Source organism: Podarcis tiliguerta (assembly GCF_965153285.1).
Source record: "Podarcis tiliguerta genome assembly, chromosome: 2".
Classification (NCBI taxonomy): domain Eukaryota; kingdom Metazoa; phylum Chordata; class Lepidosauria; order Squamata; family Lacertidae; genus Podarcis; species Podarcis tiliguerta.
In genome coordinates this window covers 56555177-56573686 of record NC_139535.1, presented here as the reverse complement: position 1 = coordinate 56573686, position 18510 = coordinate 56555177, and the positions used below count along the sequence as shown (strand labels likewise).

Here is an 18510-nt window from a genome sequence, read left to right as displayed (position 1 = left end):
CCTGTTTGGAAAGAGTTGTGTCTTGTTTGGTAGGTTTATTTGAATCGAGTGATTCAAGGAGTAGAATACCAACTCTGAATCGTTTCATTTCATTGGAACCTTCCCCCTCCTTTCTTTCTGATTTATCCTAAATGAGATCTTTGTTTTTCTTTAAAATCACTAGCAGGCTTCCCAAATCAAGCCAAGTAGCTTGTTTCTCCCCTGCCTCCTTTTTTCTTTCTTTCTTTCTCTTTCTTTCCAAGAGTATTTTCCCAATACAAAGCCATTTTTGCACTCATTGTTTACCGTTTGTAAACAGACTAGGGTTTACCTTGGTACTTTAGTCGCTGGAACAGTTGAATTCTACTAGCTCTCTACTCTGTTATCCAACACCGAAGATAAACTTCCCCCACAAGAGGTCCCTGCCAGATCATGATGCCCCCTCCTTTCTTCTCAGCACCTAATTGCTGGACCAGCAGGGGTGAGCAAAGTAACCACCCAGTACGAGGTAGACGCTGTTTTTGCTTCTCGCATCGGAGCGTGATTAATATTAGTCAGCCAGATGGGTGGAGATGACAGGAATAATAAAGTAGCTCATTAGGGGACGATGCTTGGAAGGTCAAGACAGAGCCGCGATGCATTTGTGGTGAGAAGGTTGGGAGGGGTGGATAGGGAGAAGGAGGAAAGCCCTCCTTTGGGTAAACACTGTCGAAGAAGGGAGTGAGGCGGGTGGGGGAGGGGGGAGAGAAAGACACGCGTTGGTTCCCAAGCAGAGGAGGCAGAGGAAGGTTCCGCCTGTAGGAACCTGAGCGTGAGCCGACCCACTCCGTCAAGGAGCGCGGGGAGAGACGGGCAGGCGCGTCAGGGTTTGAGAGGAGTGATTCGAGAGGTGCCGTCGTCAGGCTGCGGGAAAGAGACAGGAGGCGGGCTTTGCGCGCAGGACTTGAGAGAGCAGCACCTCTCCGCAGCTGGCCACGGGCTTCTGGAGCGCCGCTGGTGAGTGAGCCCGTCTGGGAGGGACAGGTGGCGTGGTGCTGAAGGGACAGCTCCCCGGGCGCGGAGGTGAAAACGGGATCCCGCAGGGGCTGAGGAGGAACCGCGAAGATCGCGGGTGGTGGTCTTAGGGAACTCGGTGGGTCCTCGGCAGCCGGTGGGGTATTCTTTCCCTAGCCACCTCTATCTGCAGCCGAGAAAAGGAGGGTGGGATCTGTGTGGGCGCAGCAAGGGGCGCTACCCTACTAGGTCTCCCCGTCTGCCTTACATTCAGAAAGGAACTACGAGCGTGACCCTGTTTAAAAGAAAAGGTTGGCCTAGGGAGCCAGCTGCCCCCTGCCTCCCCCTCAGTCTTCACTGCGTTTTGGGATCTGTTTTTGGGTCTTTCCCCGGAAGCACGCGCTGTGTGATGCGGGGAGGTTTTGCGGAGGGAGCTGTCCAAGTGCTGATTTGCCCTCTCCGGGCTTCGCCTACGGAGCGGAGGCTTCAGGTACTCGCCGCAGCAGGTGGCGATCTCTGCCCGCTGCCCAGCCCTGAACGTCCGAGCGGAGCCGCGGGCGCCCGCCTGTCTCCTGCTCTGCATGTTAATAACTCAGCAGTGCGGATGGCGGTTGGCTAAGGTGGGGTGCGCGGGTAGAAGATTAGGGACAGCCGTGCGTTATTCGCCGCCCAGTCGGAGCGGGAGGGTTGGTACTAGGGAAGGGGGTGAACTTGGGGGCGAGGGGGTGCCATGTGGCGCTGAACCATACGCGAGCTAAGTCACATACACACATGCGTTCTTCCAGAGACGCCCGCGCATGGTACACGAGACCTACCTCAAGGAAATGCGGAGAGAAACCCACAAGTGGGCGCACACCCGCCCACGCCACGCCAACTCCCAGGAATCCTCGGAACCCCTCTGCGCCCATCGCCTGCCTCTGGGACTTGACCCACAGGCTGCGTGCGCCTCTGCCTCAGCCCCAGAGGCAGTTTCTAGCCAGCTAGCAGACTAACCCAGACCGAACCAGGACCTTGCCCGCTTTTGCAGCTGAAGCAAATCCGCCGGGGATGATCGCCAGAGCTCCATGGTCTTCTGGCCGATCGCGGTCGCACCTGAATGCGACCAAGTGGTTGGTTCCTCGCTCTCTGCCCTTGTCTGGGTGATCTCTGTTTGCTAGGCAGCCGCGCAGCTCCAGCGATCGAGTGGGGCAGGAGGAGCCCTCCTCGCTCTCTGGCTCTGTGTGGGCTCTGTCGCGGCGGGGCTGGGGCTGGGGAGCAGCCATCCATGTGTGTTTGAAGGGATGAAAAGCAAAGCAAGTTTTCTCGTGGCTTCCCTCCCGCTCGCTGGCGCAGGGCACGGTTCGGGGTCGTCAGTGTAGTGTCATTTGGAAACGCGCAGAAGAAGAAGAAGAAGACGATGATGATTTGCTAAGAGCGGGTCAAGTACCCCCTGCTCGGTCTATTAGACAGTCTCCTCTTTTTCCCGCTCACCTCTCCGACAGGCTTCCAGAGAGGGACTTTGACCCTTGGCCGCTCAAGTTCCACCGGTGGGAACCGAAGCAAGTTAGATTTTCGAGTCATGGTCACTGTGCCAAAGATTTGCGCCTGCCTTCCTTACTGCGCCGGCAAACCAAAGACTCCTGTGGTTGGTGGTCTCCCCGCGCCCTTAACTCGGGCTGGGTCCCTTGCATGTCCTTCCCGAAGCAGCTGGGGCTCCTCTGCTAGCGGTTGATACAGCCGCAGCTCCGCTCTGCTTTCCCTCTTCGGGATCTTTAGAAACTCAGCGGAGGGCAGTAAAGCGTGCAAAGGCAGGGCAAACTCGACGGGCTGCATTCATTCATCCCCGGGGCAAGGAGGGCTGCCGGAATTCTTGGCTAAATGCACCAGGTGCCAGAACCAACAGCCCCAGAAGGCAGATATGCTAACCAGCAAAGGATTCTCTTTCCACACACAAACACGAACGCACGCAGTTTTTTACACACTGTGTATCTTAGGCACACGCAGGCATTACAGACACTTTGCAGGGACTGATCCCTAGGAATCCGCTTAAGCCCAGGTTCCCATTTAGATGCATTCAGGTTAATTGGACTAGGTCGTTTTAATTCCAGGGAATTAAAAGTGTGTGGAATGTGTTTGTGCACATACACAGAAGGGCAATTTTCACACACATGACACTTAAATAACCTTTGAGACTTTTCTTTTTTCGAAAAAAAAATGAAAAAACGATGCAAGCAACACTTATGAAAATGTCCATTAAATCATACATTTGACTCACAATATCAAGCAGAAACATCCCTAGCTATATCTCTCCAGTCTTTCTCACTCTCTCCCGGCTGCTTGTTCCATTTTATTTCACCTAGTTCTTTCCCCCAGCACACATAATCCTCTGCATAATTTCCTTGAAAAAAGAAACATCTCACAAAGGCACATCTAATGCAGACATAATTCTTCAACCATTTCAGCCCCCCTCTCTTCAACATCAAGATGCCATTGTTCCACATAGTGCACAACAAATGACATCCTATGAACACAGCTGCCATACAACACTGATGTGCTACATTTTGTGTGCATGTAGTCCCATGGAATGCAATGCTGCACATCTCAGTCATGCACATCCTGTTTTCTATGGCTTCCAATGCACAGAGACACTCCATGTACCTCCAGTGTCAAAGTCAGTTAATATAACCTGATCTAACACCTAACTCCTTTGCATTGTTTTAAATTCTCTCATGCATGCTTCCTCACATGTCCTATGGTGCATAATTTACAGGAGGTATACAACTGCTATTTTTATATAATGCTGCATACATCTTTCTCCTACTCACTCTGACATGTCATGCACCACTCTTGGATATGTGTGATATGCCATTAGCCACTTTTGCTGTTTAACAGTTATCGGTCACCATTTGGCATCTGGGCACTGTGTAGGATCCTTGTGTCACTTGTGAAACTCTGGCTCACCACTCTTAATTTTTGGGGTGTGGGGAGAAGTCCTGGGCTCAGACCTACCTGGAATCTCTACTTTCTAGTCTAGAAGTCCTTCCCCTGTAATTCTGGAGATGCAGAGGGGGCCTGTGGTCACTTAGAGTGGGTTCAGACGTGATAGCAAGTGCTGACACTTACGCTTCAGCTTTTCATGCACCCACATTGGTTTTCTGTGCATGCACTTGTCAGCAGTTGCTGTAACATCAGTTGTGGTTTTGTGTTCTGTTCATGCTCAGAGACCCTCTCTCCTTAATTACATCTTCTAGAGCTTCAGCCCCAGCACTGAATATGGGATTTGGAGCTGAGCCTAGTGAGTCCTTACTTAAACTAAGGATCGTGTCTCTAGCTCCATCTTCCACCTGCCTCAATTCCCCTTCTCTCTCCCTCTCTCTTTTACACACACACACACCATATAATCATTTATTTGGCATAGTTTCTGTAATAGTTTCTCTGTTACACATCCTGTTTGTCAATTCAGAATCTCCACTCTTCATGCACCACTTACATGCATGTGTGTTTGTATTTCCATATATCACCACCTGGATACATTATTAAATACACATTATGGCTCCATCACACCTGGCCATATGCTTGTCTCCCAAAATGTAAACAAAGCAAGCTTATTTAATATAGTCTCATCCTAGATTACTCATGTGATGCAAGCCACAAACACTAGTCATAGCTTGGCTGGCAACTCTTTCCAAAAGTAGTTGATTGTGTCTTTGTTTCATTTACCATCCTTTAACTTCCATCTGTAGAGAATCAGGCTGACAGTGAGATCACTTCTCATTAGTGGCTGAATTAAGGTGCATAGAGGGAGGATTAAAATTAATTTAAGAATAGCCCTGCCAGATCAGTCCAGTTGTCCATCTAGTCCAGCATTCTGTTCTCATGGTGGCCAGCTAGATTTCCATGTGAAGCGCACAAGCAGTACCTGAGCACAGAAGCACCCTCCCCTCTTATGATTTCCAGCAACTCCACTGTACTGGGGACAGTAGCACTAGATGGGCAACAGCTGTGGCAGCTGAAATAAGGCAAATTCGAAGGAACCAGTCAGCCGTGGATTAAAGAGCTGAACTTAAAATAATGTGACTAGTCTTCTTTCTAAAAGAGGGAGCCTGCATCCAGGTCCAAGTGGGTCAAGAATTTGTTTTTCCTATTCTGTCCATCCTGTTAAAGAGAAGGACAAGGACGGACTCACTCACCTGCAAGACACTCTTACGGAGAGTGCATCTGTTGGTGGTTGGACAGACCTGTCCTTAGAACAAAACAAAAAAGAATTCGACAAGGTGGTTTGCCAAATTAACATGTTTTGGTATGGTAGTTGAACATTTTTACTGTAAGCATAGTACTTATTGCCTTTCTCCTTTGTAACTTTTTGCTGAACTTGGTGTTTGGTGCAATGCGGTGTGCCAAACAACCTCAAATCTACCTATGCTGAAAATTCAAATCTTTCTGGCTTCTTAAGCTCCCTTCCTAGAGCACCGAGATGAAAGATTCCTTAAGAAGTCTGGGCAGGTGCTGAAGGCCACATTCCTGGTGGTTCCTTGGGGATTAAAGATTAGACCCAGACCACTGTGGGGCTGGTTTCCAAATGGAGTCTCTCCTCCCACACCATTTTGTAACTTGTGCAGTGCGACCAGATGGCGCTTCTCACTCTTATGAGCCCTATTTAGCTGGGTTATAGAATCATGGGATTTTAGAGCTGGAAGGAACCTTGGTGGCTATCTAGTCCAACCCCAAAGTGAAGATTTTCACATCATTCTAGATTTCTAGATTTCCAGTTTTTACAAAGGTTAATTTGCACAGCCCTTGTGCATGTGGTGGCTGAAAGAAATCCACTTGAGATAGTTCAAAGGTTGGTTGTCCACCCAGGATGGACTGTTCATGCACAGGCATCAGTATTGACACAATTTTATATTGATTTTACACCACACTGAAAACCACTCTCAAAAGGAATCTGTGGCAGAATGTGAAACATACAATCCTGGTGGTGTGATTGTACCTTCGCATTGCATAAAAGCCACAGGCAGGGAGCAAGGATTGCTAGGAATTTTGTGATGGTTTCCACCCATCACCATTTGCCTGATGGTCCTGTGAATTGACCCTCAGGCTACTCCTTCACGTGCACCTTCGTGCTTTTCCCCTGCCTCCCCCCCCCCCCCATTTTGGAATTTTAGTGGCCTTAATCCATGTATGCGCAGACACATGCAAAATGAAGCTTAGGAGACAGTGGAGCAATTCTAAACAGAGGAAGGGAATGAGAGAGGGTCTCTTTCTCTACAAATTGTGGGGGAGGAAGAGAGCTTGCTGTGCTTGAGATAATCGGCGTGGGAGAAACTGTAGGTGTGTATGTCTCTATACGTGTCCGTTTTATGTGAGAGAGCCTGAACATATGGCTTTTGGTAGACTCTGTGTGGGTGGGTGAAAGAGAGGGAATTGCATTGTTGGAAAAGAATATATATTTTGAGGCAGAGAATACAATTATTATAAGGAGAGCCTGGTGGCCTGTGCATGACAGTGAGGATGTGTGTGCATGTGTGTTTGCATGAGAAAGAGAGAAAGGAACTATGTATATGAGAGAGAGAAACTGTATTTGGGATATAATGTGGACTCCACACTATTTGATGCAGGTGGTGTGTTTAGAAACTTTTTACATCTGAAGGCTTCTTTGTGCAGGATGCTTTTTGATGTAATTTACCTCCCCGTTGGAAAAACCATAAGGACCTCATCACTTGCAAAGTGTGGCACATGTACCTGTTTTGCCACAACTATCTGACCTGGGAAAGTGATGACAGCAGTTTCCTCTTTCCATACTTGCAGCAAATTACAGTGGTACCTTGGGTTAAGTACTTAATTCATTCTGGAGGTCCGTTCTTAACCTGAAACAGTTCTTAACCTGAAGCACCACCTTAGCTAATGGGGCCTCCTCCTGCTGCTGCTGCTGCTGCCGCCGCTGCTGCCGCCGCCGCCGCACCACCGGAGCATGATTTCTGTTATCATCCTGAAGCAAAGTTCTTAACCTGAGGTACTATTTCTGGGTTAGCGGAGTCTGTAACCTGAAGCGTCTGTAACCCAAGGTACCACTGTAATGCTCACCTCCCACTTTGCAAGTGCTGATGTCCTTACAAGTATTGCTCATTCCATTTGTTACCAGCCCTTCACCATAATGTCCTAGTAATTTAAAATACACATGTAAAAACAGTCTGAGACAAATTACATCCACATTAATGGGGTCGGTCCTGCAAATATCACTCTTAGGGTTCAAAGGTCAGGGTAAAAAGGTGTGTCTTCAGCAAACTGCATAATGAAGGTGCCAGGTGCATTGGGGGGGGTTGAAATCTGAGCCCTAAGGGCTGCCACAGAGAATGCCCTCTCTTAGGTTGACACACACACACTCACACACACACACTCACACTCACACTCAACCAACTGAAGGTGGTAGAAGTATGAAGAGGACTCTCTCTGCTGGTTTTAACACCCAGAAGGGTCTGCTCTTTATGTTTATTACAGTGGTACCTCAGGTTAAGTACTTAATTCGTTCCGGAGGTCCGTTCTTAATCTGAAACTGTTCTTAACCTGAAGCACCACTTTAGCTAATGGGGCCTTCTGCTGCTGCCGCGCCGCTGGAGCACAATTTCTGTTCTCATCCTGAAGCAAAGTTCTTAACCCGAGGTACTATTTCTGGGTTAGCGGAGGCTGTAACCTGAAACGTCTGTAACCTGAAGTGTGTGTAACCCGAGGTACCACTGTATTCTAAGTGTGGGGGGGGGTCTTTGAGGGCCTAACCTGATGTGACTGTTAAACTTATCTTTGCATTCCCAGCAGGCGTGGAGGGAGAATTAAACCCTTTCTTCTCTTTCTCTTAAGGAAAACCTCTCCCCTTAAGCTAGTATTTATCTGAGGGGAAATCCTCCCGCTGACACCAACAAAAGCTTCCTTCCCAAAGTAAATACCAGCTTTGGAGGAAGTGGGTTCCCCAAGACTGCAGTAAGGGAGGAAAGTGTTAAAAATTCCACCTGCACCAGCTGTGATCCTGTTAATGATCAACCCCTACCCACCCAACTGGTGCTGTATGCATCTTTTAAAAGACCTACATGTTAAATACAGATTCACTTAAGTCACATTTAGTTAGTCCAGGGCCAGCACAATACAGTGGTACCTCGGGTTAAGAACTTAATTTGTTCTGGAGGTCCGTTCTTAACCTGAAACTGTTCTTAACCTGAGGTAGCACTTTAGCTAATGGGGCCTTCAACTGCCACTGCACGATTTCTGTTCTCATCCTGAAGTAAAGTTCTTAACCTGAGGTACTATTTCTGAGTTAGTGGAGTTTGTAACTTGAAGCGTCTGCAACCTGAAGCATCTGTAACCCGAGGTACCACTGTACATTTTGCTACCTGAGATGAAGGACAAGATGGCACACACCCAACCTAATTTCATGAACTGATTGTTGAATCTTAATTTCAATATCGGCAATAGGCTTCTGTCTTCCACCATACCTGAGGGCAGCAGCTATAAGGGTCCAAGTCAGGTCCTGTGGCACACACAACACACAGCTCCGTCCCCCAGAATTAGGGCACAGCCAGGAGGCTTTCTCCACTGTCCCCCATTCCAGCATTTGCTGCCTGACACAGTCACCTCACTCTGCCTAATGACAGGACCGGCCCTGAATTTGGCCCGGAGTATGTGACTATTTCTCAAAACTTTTTTTCTGGAAGTCTCTTAACATTGTGTGTGTGTGTGTGTGTGAGAGAGAGAGAGAGAGAGAGAGAGAGAGAGAGAGATTGTTTGTATATTCAGCAGAGCAATGCAAATAAAGAGCTCGGTGATTCTAACTTCTGAATGTCTTTGCAAGAACCAGAGACAGCCAGAGTATCTTCTTTGACCAGAGGCCAGAGCAATTGGCATTATTGTCATGTCTGCACAGGGGCTACACTGTCACTGCCCTACACAGGGTTCAAGCTGTTAACTCCGCAGATGGGACTCCATATGGCACTTGGTTGGGAGGTTGAGGTTGGGAGGTTGAGTATTTGTTTTGTTGGAAACCTGCACCTTACCATTCTGCTGCAGTGATCTGAGATGTTACTTCTGCTTGTGTCCAAGCAAAATACTCAGTGCAAGGCAGTGGCGTAGCGTGGGTTGTCAGCACCCGGGGCAAGGCAAGTAATTTGCGCCCCCCGCTGCACTGTCCGTACCCCCCCCCCGATAGTCCCTCGCTCTCTCTCCGCACCGCACACCTGGCACCCCCCCCCCGCTCCACAGTGGGCGGCGACCCGGCGGCTCGGATCGGATTCGCACAGCCAGCACTGCAGTGAGAGAAGTGAGCGAGCCAGGTAGGGGCAGAGAGCTGCGAGTGCAAGCGCGCCCCCCCAGATGTTGCGCCCGGTGCGGCCGGCCCCCCCTGCACCCCCCACGCTACGCCACTGGTGCAAGGGGGGAGGTTTTTACAATATTTCTTAGCATTGCGCAATCCCCTGATTTTACCATGATGAACAGTCATTGGACTTCAATTCCCATTCATTCCTGTGTATATGTAACGGTTGCCTTCTCACTCCATTTTGTGTGCATAATGAAGTATCAGCAGGGAAAGCCAGTTTGGTTTTGATGGAGCAATGGCATTCTACCGGGGTGATCTGGGCTCAAATCCCATTAACATTAGTAGGCTCATCGGATGGCCTTTTGCGAGCTGTTGTCTCTCAGCCCCTATTTCCCAAATGTATAAGGAGCCCTGCTGGATCCCGCCCATGGACCATCTAGTCCAGCATCCTGTTCTCACAGTGGTCAACCACAAGCAGGATTTGAGCACAAGAGCACTCTTCTCTGCTGCAGTTCCCATCAACTGGTATTCAGAAGCATTGCTGGCTTTGACCATGGAGGCAGAGTATAGCCATCATGGCTATTAGCCATTGATAGCTTTATCCTCTGTGAATTTGTCCAACCCTCTTTTAAAGCCATCCAAGTAGATAAAGATACTTGTGATCTACAACAGCATGAAAAATGTGACAAGGATTGTAAAGCACTTTGACATGAAAAGTGATATAGATGGTGGCGGTGGTGAAGAAGATTCTTGCTTGTAAATCACATCGCAAATGAAATGAGTGCCACCTCTGAAAATTCACAGGGCTTGCTTATTGTCTTCCCCTTACAGTGGATAATAAGGCTACTTGTATAAAACAGTTTTTGCCTTATAAGGGACCGTGTTGGCCTAGTAATATTTAAGATGGGCAAGCTGGTTTATTTATATCTCTTTGGGGAATGTTTTTTGTATTTTGCTTTAAACAGTTGGGGAGAGCAGTCCACGTTGTTTCTATGAGGAATGTAACCTTGTTTCTCCAGCAATGCCAGACAGTTTGTAATCTAACTAAAGTGTCTGCTTGCTATTCACCCCCATTTCTTTCTGAAAAACTATTTAGCTGAACCAAACTCATGTTGACTGGTTAACTTTGGGTTAGAGGGGTGGGAGTTGATCTTGGAACTCTCAGGAAAGTTCTGTATAGCTCACAATCCCATGTTTCCCATGTCTTGAATACTAGTCCAAAAAATGATAGCACCTACAAGCCCTGTGTTTTTCCCTTCTAGAATGCATCATTAATTGCTTTAATTGTGAATTTTAATTTGTATCGTTTTCTCTTTTCTGCAAGTTGCAAGATGGAAACACTGCTGGTTGCAAGGGGAGGGGGATTGTAGCCAGCCAGATGGTCTGTAGGCTAGAAACATGATCAGCCAGTTTTATTCTGCATTGGTGGGCAGTTGTCATGGATGAGCTCATCAGCCTTTTCCATCTCCAATGGCTGTGGTTCCTGTGCTTATTATTATTATTACTAGCCTTTATCTATTATTTTCCAGCAGGCCTCGTTTTCCAAGCCTCATTTACCCCAATGCATACTCACACCTCTTGCACCACATGCTTTACAATGGAGAAGATGTTCCACCTTTGAGATCTCCTCCTGCCTCCTTACGTTGGAATTAATTCTTCCATGGAAGGTGATTCCACCCACTTCTAAAGCTGTGGTTCTAAAAGAAATTCATCTGCAATTGTGCAATTGCAAAAGTTTTTAACCCAGAATAAATAAATGTATACCAGCAGGACTACTCCAGAATGAAGGGTCTGGAGGACTATCACTTAATAACGGTAAAGGTAAAGGGACCCCTGACAATTAAGTCTGGTCACAAATGACTCTGGGGTTGCAGCACTCATCTCGCTTTACAGGCCGAGGGAGCCAGCGTTTGTCCGCTTCTGCAGACAGTTTTTCCGGATCATGTGGCCAACATGACTAAGCCGCTTCTGGTGAAACCAGAGCAGCACATGGAAACGCCATTTACCTTCCCACCGGAGCGGTACCTATTTATCTACTTGCACTGCGTGCTTTAGAACTGCTAGGTTGGCAGAAGCTGGGACCGAACAACGGGAGCTCACTCTGTCGCAGGGATTCAAACCACCGACCTTTCGATCAGCAAGCCCAAGCGGTACAGTGGTTTAACCCCCAGCGCCACCTTAATGATAACTTGGATTTCATGAAGAGATCTTGCTTCCTATCATCCCTGGGAGTTGTCACACCCCTCTCAAAAGGAAGAGTTGTAGCTCAGTGGTAATGCATTTGCCTTGCATGCCGAAGGTTCGATCTTTGGTAACCCTGCTTGGGCTGCAGCAGCGGAGCATATGCCCACACTGTCCAGGGCGAGCACATGGGGCATGCCCCCAAGGGGGTGGAGCGCAGAGGGTGCCCACCCACGTGCCATAGTTCAGGGTAGGAGAGAGGTGGGGAAGCTGTTGCTCACTCTCCTCCTCTCCGCGGTCAGGTCAGGCCTGACCCGGCAGCAGAGCTGCTATGGCCAGGCCACGGCGGAGGAAAGCAGGTGGCAGTTTTGCCACTCACTCTCCCCCTTGCTCTCCACTACCAGGTCAGACGTGACCTGGTGGCAGAGCTACTGCAGCCGGCCGCGTGGTGCCTTGCGGCCAAGGAGGGTGGGCAGCAGCATTGCCGCCGACTCTCCTGCTCTCAGCCGTCAGGTCAGAAGAGTTGCTGCCGCCGGTTCCAGGTGTGCCACGGACTGCTCTTCTCCCCTTGTTCAGGGCAGAGCTGCACAAGTGCTGCAGCCAAGGCACATCTCCTTCTGGCATGGAGCCAGGCTCCAATGAAGGAGCCTGCTGCGCGGGCGCCTGTTTGCGCCCCCTCTCAAAATTGCACCTGGGGCCATGGCACCCACAGCACACACCCACACACACTCTGTTGGGCTGGAAATGTCCCCAGTCTGAACTCCAGGTGAGCAATTGCCGTTCATTGTGGGGCTATACCCAGCTAGATGGACCTATGGTCTGCCTTAGTAATGAACAGCGTCCTCGGTGTTCCTAAATGAGTTTCTCCCTCTTTGATCTGACTGTGTCAAAGCGTAGCATCAGAGCTCAAGAGGGGAGAAGTGCCAATGGGCTAGAGGTACAAGCGCTGCTTCTGCAGTGGGCTTTGAGAGCCCTGTGGGGAGGAGCGAACTCAAGTTATGTGCAAAGCAGAGAAATACCTCTCATCCTGCTTACAAGCTATTTATCTCCCACGACCGAGGCCACAGCAGTGTTCTCTGCCTTGCCAAAATGAACTTAATTATCAAGAAGCAACAGTGGCTAATTTATGTGAGACAGGGCAGGATCAATCGAGTGGGGATGCCACCTGATTAGCTGGCAGAAGCGGGAAACACACACACACATGCACAGACGATTCCCAGTGAGATCTGTAGAGAGAGGTTCTTATTTTCTGTTTCAGTGGCAAATGCACACAGTTAAAGATACAGATACCTCACCCTAGCACGCCCCAGCAATTACGGGCTTAGACAGGTTGGAGTGACTTGTCGACGCAACATCGCAGAGATTGGGTAGTTACTGCAGCAACCCACGTCTAGCAGTGTGACAGGCTGAGGAAGATATCCCAACAATCCCATGCTTTTCAAGATTAGGGCAAATGAGCCAGGTTAAGCTATGCCAAATCAGTTTCTTTCATCATCAGGTTAGTGTTTGTTACTATGGCGCTACACTAGTTTTGGAGTAACATACAACTCTTAATCAGGGGACGCGGGTGGCGCTGTGGGTAAAAGCCTCAGCGCCTAGGGCTTGCTGATCGAAAGATCGGTGGTTCGAATCCCCGCGGCGGGATGCGCTCCCGTTGTTCGGTCCCAGCGCCTGCCAACCTAGCAGTTCGAAAGCACTCCCGGGTGCAAGTAGATAAATAGGGACCGCTTACTAGCGGGAAGGTAAACGGCGTTTCCGTGTGCGGCTCTGGCTCACCAGAGCAGCGATGTCACGCTGGCCAAGTGAGCCGGAAGTGTCTCCGGACAGCGCTGGCCCCCGGCCTCTTGAGTGAGATGGGCGCACAACCCTAGAGTCTGTCAAGACTGGCCCGTACGGGCAGGGGTACCTTTACCTTTACCTTACAACTCTTAATCAAGCTTCCTGTAACTGGAGCTGCTCCAAGCAAATGCATCTACATTGTAGCTCTTATTGTTTAAAGCTGCTGATTTTTTTTTTTCTGAGAAAGGAAGTGTGCTCCCAAGAGCTGAGTAAGTAGCATACGAATTTTGACTGTCCGTATGAGCTCTATGTTCCTCTGGAGCAGGGGTAAGGCAACCGAAGGCCCGTGGGCCGGATGCAGCCCAATCGCCTTCTCAATGCGGCCCACGGACAGCGTGTTTTTACATGAGTAGAATGTGTGCTTTTATTTAAAATGCATCTCTGGGTTATTTGTGGGGCATAGGAATTCGTTCATTTTCCCCAAAAAAATATAGTCCAGCCCACCACATGGTCGAAGGAACGGTGGACCGGCCCATGGCTGAAAAAGGTTGCTGACCCCTGCTCTGAAGTCCATAGCAATGTCACTGGAGCAAAGCTGATGGTCTGCAAACTGAATCATGTAAGCACAATGATTACCAAACTAATCCCACTAGTTTGACCAGTGAGGCATTAAAAATGTGTTGGGTTCAGCTCCTTTGTCTATTAGGAATCAGGGGCTGGTGATGTATTTATTTAACTATACAGAACTGCTTTGCATCAGAGTCACTGGAGACTAAAGATTAGGATTGGTTGTGTTTAAAGTGCCTATGAATAAGATCCTAATTTGAAATGCGTTGGGCTTAAGAAAGTGCTCTGCTGCATGCATCTAGAGATTTTTCTCTTCTTTCTCATAGTTATGGGTGTGAGCATCAATAAATTGGCTGATAAGCTGTCTCCTACTATACACTAATATATGAAGAGTTATTCAGCGTATAACAAATCCTTAAGCTCTAGTATTCAGCTGCATGAACTTCTGAGACTCTCACACCTAGAGTTCTGTGATGGTAGGAATGCCACCCCACTCGCCATTACCTTAATCCTCCTAATCGAACTGAACAGGTAAAAAAAAATGATTCTACCTTGCTTGCTTAAAGAAATCTTAGCAGAATGAACTCCTGAGAAGGGAAGGAGCTGGATCTCCCTTCATTCCTTTTCAAATTCCATTGTGTATGAATCATTGCCATAATAGCAGGGCATGCTTTGGCTTACAGCCAAAATCCTTGTTCATGTCCCATCAGCTCAAGATGCATTGCATATTGGCAGCTGTTTCCAGGCTGCTCCAACTCATGTCCTCAAAGCTATATTCCTAGAATGAGCTGATCTTTGGCTGGCTGGACCAGGAGGCAAAGAATGTGCTTACTAAAGTAGCCTCACTCAGAGAACGCAGTTACACCAGGGTCCCACCTCCTGAGGGTAAAGGCCCAATCAGTGAGTGCTTCTGAGCTCCATGGAGGAAGGACAACACAAGAGCCCACATGAAACAAAGCCTTATGAGGAACAGTTGGAGGAACTGGGTATGTTTAGCCTGGAAAAGAGGAGACTCAGAGCAGATATGATAGTCATATTCAGATATCTGAAGGGCTGTCACATGGAAGAGGGAGCAAGCTTGTTTTCTCCTGTTCTGGAGAGTAGGACTGATACCAATGGCTTCAAGTTACAGGAAAGGAGATTCTGGAAGTGGAACAGTCTCCCTTGGGAGATTGTGGACCCTCCTTCCACTGAGGTTTTTAAGCAGAGGTTAGATAGCCATCTGTCCTAGATGCTTTAGCTGAGATTCCTGCATTGCAACAGGTTGGAGTGGGTGACCCTTGGGGTCCCTTCCAACTCTACAGGTTGATGATTCTGTGATTCTATGGTACAGTGGGAAGAATGGTGGGCAAGAACCTGGGTGACCCACAGGGTGACCTTGGGCTAGTCGTTTTCTCTCAGCCTACATCACCAGGTTGCTCTGAGGATAAAATGGGAAGGGGAGAACCATGTAGACCACCTTGAGCTTATTGGAGAAAAGTGGCCGGCAGTGGTGTAATAAATCGAAGAATGATGGGACAGATTAGATCTAGTCCGGGTCCCTTCTTGACATAGATAATCCAAAGCTAGACACCCCCAAGAGATGGCCTTCATTGAGGAAGAGATCTCTACCTACCCTTCTAGGTCATTGGTTCCATTGTCAAACTGCCATTACCATCAGCACATTTTTTCAAACTCTGCCCATAGAATAAACAAACCCACACAAAACCCACAAAGTGTTGGATCTTTCCTCAATAATCACCAGAGTGGCCATAAAAGGTAGAAGTACCAGTCAAGTTTATTGCCGAGGACTAAGTGCAAAAGCATTGCCTACTCAGACACTTTCTGGTCTTTTACAAGCATAGGCTTTAAGTCTCCCCGGGGGACCGGATTTTGCAACTAAATGTACCTCATTCTCTTGAGAATGTTCCTGATAAATGTTTCCATTGTGACCTTAATATTCCCGTGGCTCCTAGCTGAAAGATGATAAGCCAAAGACTGAAGAAGTTACTCAGTAGGAATGATGTTGATGGAGATTTAAATGGAGCAGGGTAAGTATGTTCACTGTCAATGGAGATGGTTTTGTAGCTCAGAGTGGTGACCAGTGACTGGTGGCAGAAGGAACCTTCAAACGATTGGAGAATTAAGCAGGACTTTGTATCAAATGTCGATACAGATCCTTATCCTGAGAGAAAGAAAGACAATGACACTGTATACAACTTTAAAGTCTCACATCAAATATAACTGATCTGCAAGAATGACTCTTTTATCTGAAAAGAGAGGCGATTTATATACTTCTGTAACCCAAGAAAATATTTAATAAAAAAAGATTTTTTAAAAAGAAATTAGATGTAGTATTAAGATTTGGCAGTGGTGCAGGAATATTGCTATTAGTTTTCAGGTTTCTAAAAAAAATTTTTTTTAAGGCAGAGGCACTACATCTGAGATTTGCATGGGAGCCCCACTATCTGTCTCTTAAGGGAGGCCTGTGCCTTGATTCTCTATGTGTGTGGACAGGCTGCAGTGACTCAGTGGTGAGAGGGAAACACGTTGTACATGTTCAGAGATACATTTCCTCGCATGTATAATACTACTTGTGCCTTTTCCTTTAAAGAAGAGCCACGGCCTCAGGTTTGTGCTGGTAGTACTAAATGGGTCCACTTAAGTAAGTCGAATGTAAGTTGTCTGATATAGAGCCAGAGCTCTCATCCCTCCAGCTCAGCATCACCTTCCCTGACTGGCAGTGTCTACCCAGTGTTCCAGACTGGAGTGTTTCCCAACCCTTCCTAGTAATGCCATGAATTGAACCTGGGACCTTCTGCATGCAGAGCATGTGCTATTGGCCCTACCTCGATGTTTAGCAGGCCCAGCAAGGGTGGGAAAGGCTAAAGCTCAGTGGTGGAGTCCATGCTGTGCCCAGGTTGGGCATATTTTGTTGGCCAGCGCCAATTGATGTCAATAATACTGAGCTAGATAGGCCAGCGGTCTGACTCAGTATAAGGCAACTGCCTGTGTTCCTTTGTACTTACAGCACTGGCGAGAATGAATATGCCAAGAGCTGTAATCCTATGCTATTATTACTTTGGAGTAATTCCATGGTACTTATTTCCAAGTAAGCATACATATGATTTAGGATTAGTCTTTGGCCAGTACACTTATCTGGAAGCCGACTCCTGCTGCAGCCACTTCCAGTTGTACGCATCAGGCTGGAGGAGGGGCTGGATGTTACAAAACACACTGGTATAGAAGACTTTTTCACATTACAACATGCACACGTCCTCGTATATGAGTATGGGGCGTTGTTTAACCTCACCTTTGATCTCATAAATAGGTTAGTAAAGAGGGGGAAGCAGAAATTGGAGGCTCCTGATCTGTGACACAAGCTCAGTTACTGCCTTTCCAGGCTGCACTCCTTGCTAACTTGCATCCTATAGTTCCTCTTGCATCAAGCAGAATCCTCAGATTATGCACGCAGCAGGAGTCTTCTGCAAACTGTGAAGCATCTTAAACTTGGCTACAGAAGTACAGTGAGCAGCTCGCTGCTGTTGCTGTTCAACCTTTTGGGGTTTTGTTTTTTAGGGATCTGGCTTTTAAGTGAAAGTAAAGGGAAACGTGCAAAGGAACAAAGAGGTTAGTGTATTGTCATCTGCCTGCGTCTGTAGTAAAAATACATTAAAATTGCCTCCCTTCAGCTAGTAAATTTACATCTGCAGCTATTTTAAAAGACTACTATGTAGGCGGGATATTTCCAATGGCATGTGCAACTATATTAGGAACCACATGAGACTAAGCCATCTAGCAATACAAAGTGTTTTAGCAGTTTAACCCAGGATGTAATTCTTGTCGGTTTTCAGTAGAAGGGTGGACAGGTATCTACACAAGATGCTTTAGGTTTAGGATATCCTGCTAGGTGAGCTAGGTGACCTAAGGGTAAATTACAGAACTCCCCATCCCATTCAGGTCTATGAAAGCAAATTAGAATTTGGCCATTGACTCAAGTGGGAAGTGGATTCTTTCCAGCTCTAGAGTCAGTCAATATTCAACTCTGCCAGAGGCTAACTCCTAAAACTGGAGATTTCAGAGCCCACATGTATCTGAGTGCCACATCAATTGACCAGGAGTCCTTTCCCTTGATTCCAGATGTGTGTGGGTTCATTGAGGTTGATCAGTGGTGAAAAAGAGACACACACTCTGCACATGTTTAAATGCAGAGTCTTGCAGGCATTTTCCTATGTGAGATTCTGGAACTGAAGACAGATCTGGAGATGAATTTTGTTTCCCATTAAGACGGGGATGGGGGACCTATGGCCCTCCAGATGCTGTTAGACTCCAGTACCCATCAGCTCTAGCCAGCATAGCCTATAGTTGTGGGGAGGGGAGGCGTAGTCCAGCAAGGGTCACAAGCTTCTGACCCTTGGATTAAGCCCAAATATAAGCTTCTGTGTGGAGGTTTTGGATTTAAGAGACATCTGTATCAACTCAGAACTACTAATGCACAGTTAATTAACTCGACCTGAGTTTTGGCTCAGTCAGAACATCCTTTGAGTCCTCAAGACTAGATGACTAATGACATGAACTGCTTCCACTGAAAACGTGCCACTAAGAGGTGGCAGGAAATCCTTGCCTGTGGTGTTAGGTTTACGATGACTGATTTCTACAAACCTGCATGTTGTCACTTGATGCTGCAGCTGCTGAGTGAAAGGCACACAGGCACAAACCAGCCCTTAAATTTGTTCTGCCCCAGAAGCAGA

General features: G+C 47.7%; 1 protein-coding gene across 4 annotated transcripts in view; it reads left to right on the top strand.

Moving 5' to 3' along the window:
- Positions 1 to 18510, top strand: part of CPLX2 (complexin 2) — a 125351-nt gene that overhangs the window by 88603 nt on the left and 18238 nt on the right. The window contains exon 1 of one of the 4 annotated variants that reach the window (XM_083424152.1): positions 531 to 625. The exons of 2 other annotated variants lie outside the window; for them this stretch is intronic. The gene's annotated coding sequence lies outside the window, so the exon portion shown is untranslated. Of the gene's footprint in view, positions 1 to 530; positions 626 to 653; positions 976 to 18510 lie in introns of those variants that run through there. One more of the 4 variants, XM_083424149.1, reaches the window with a different exon arrangement.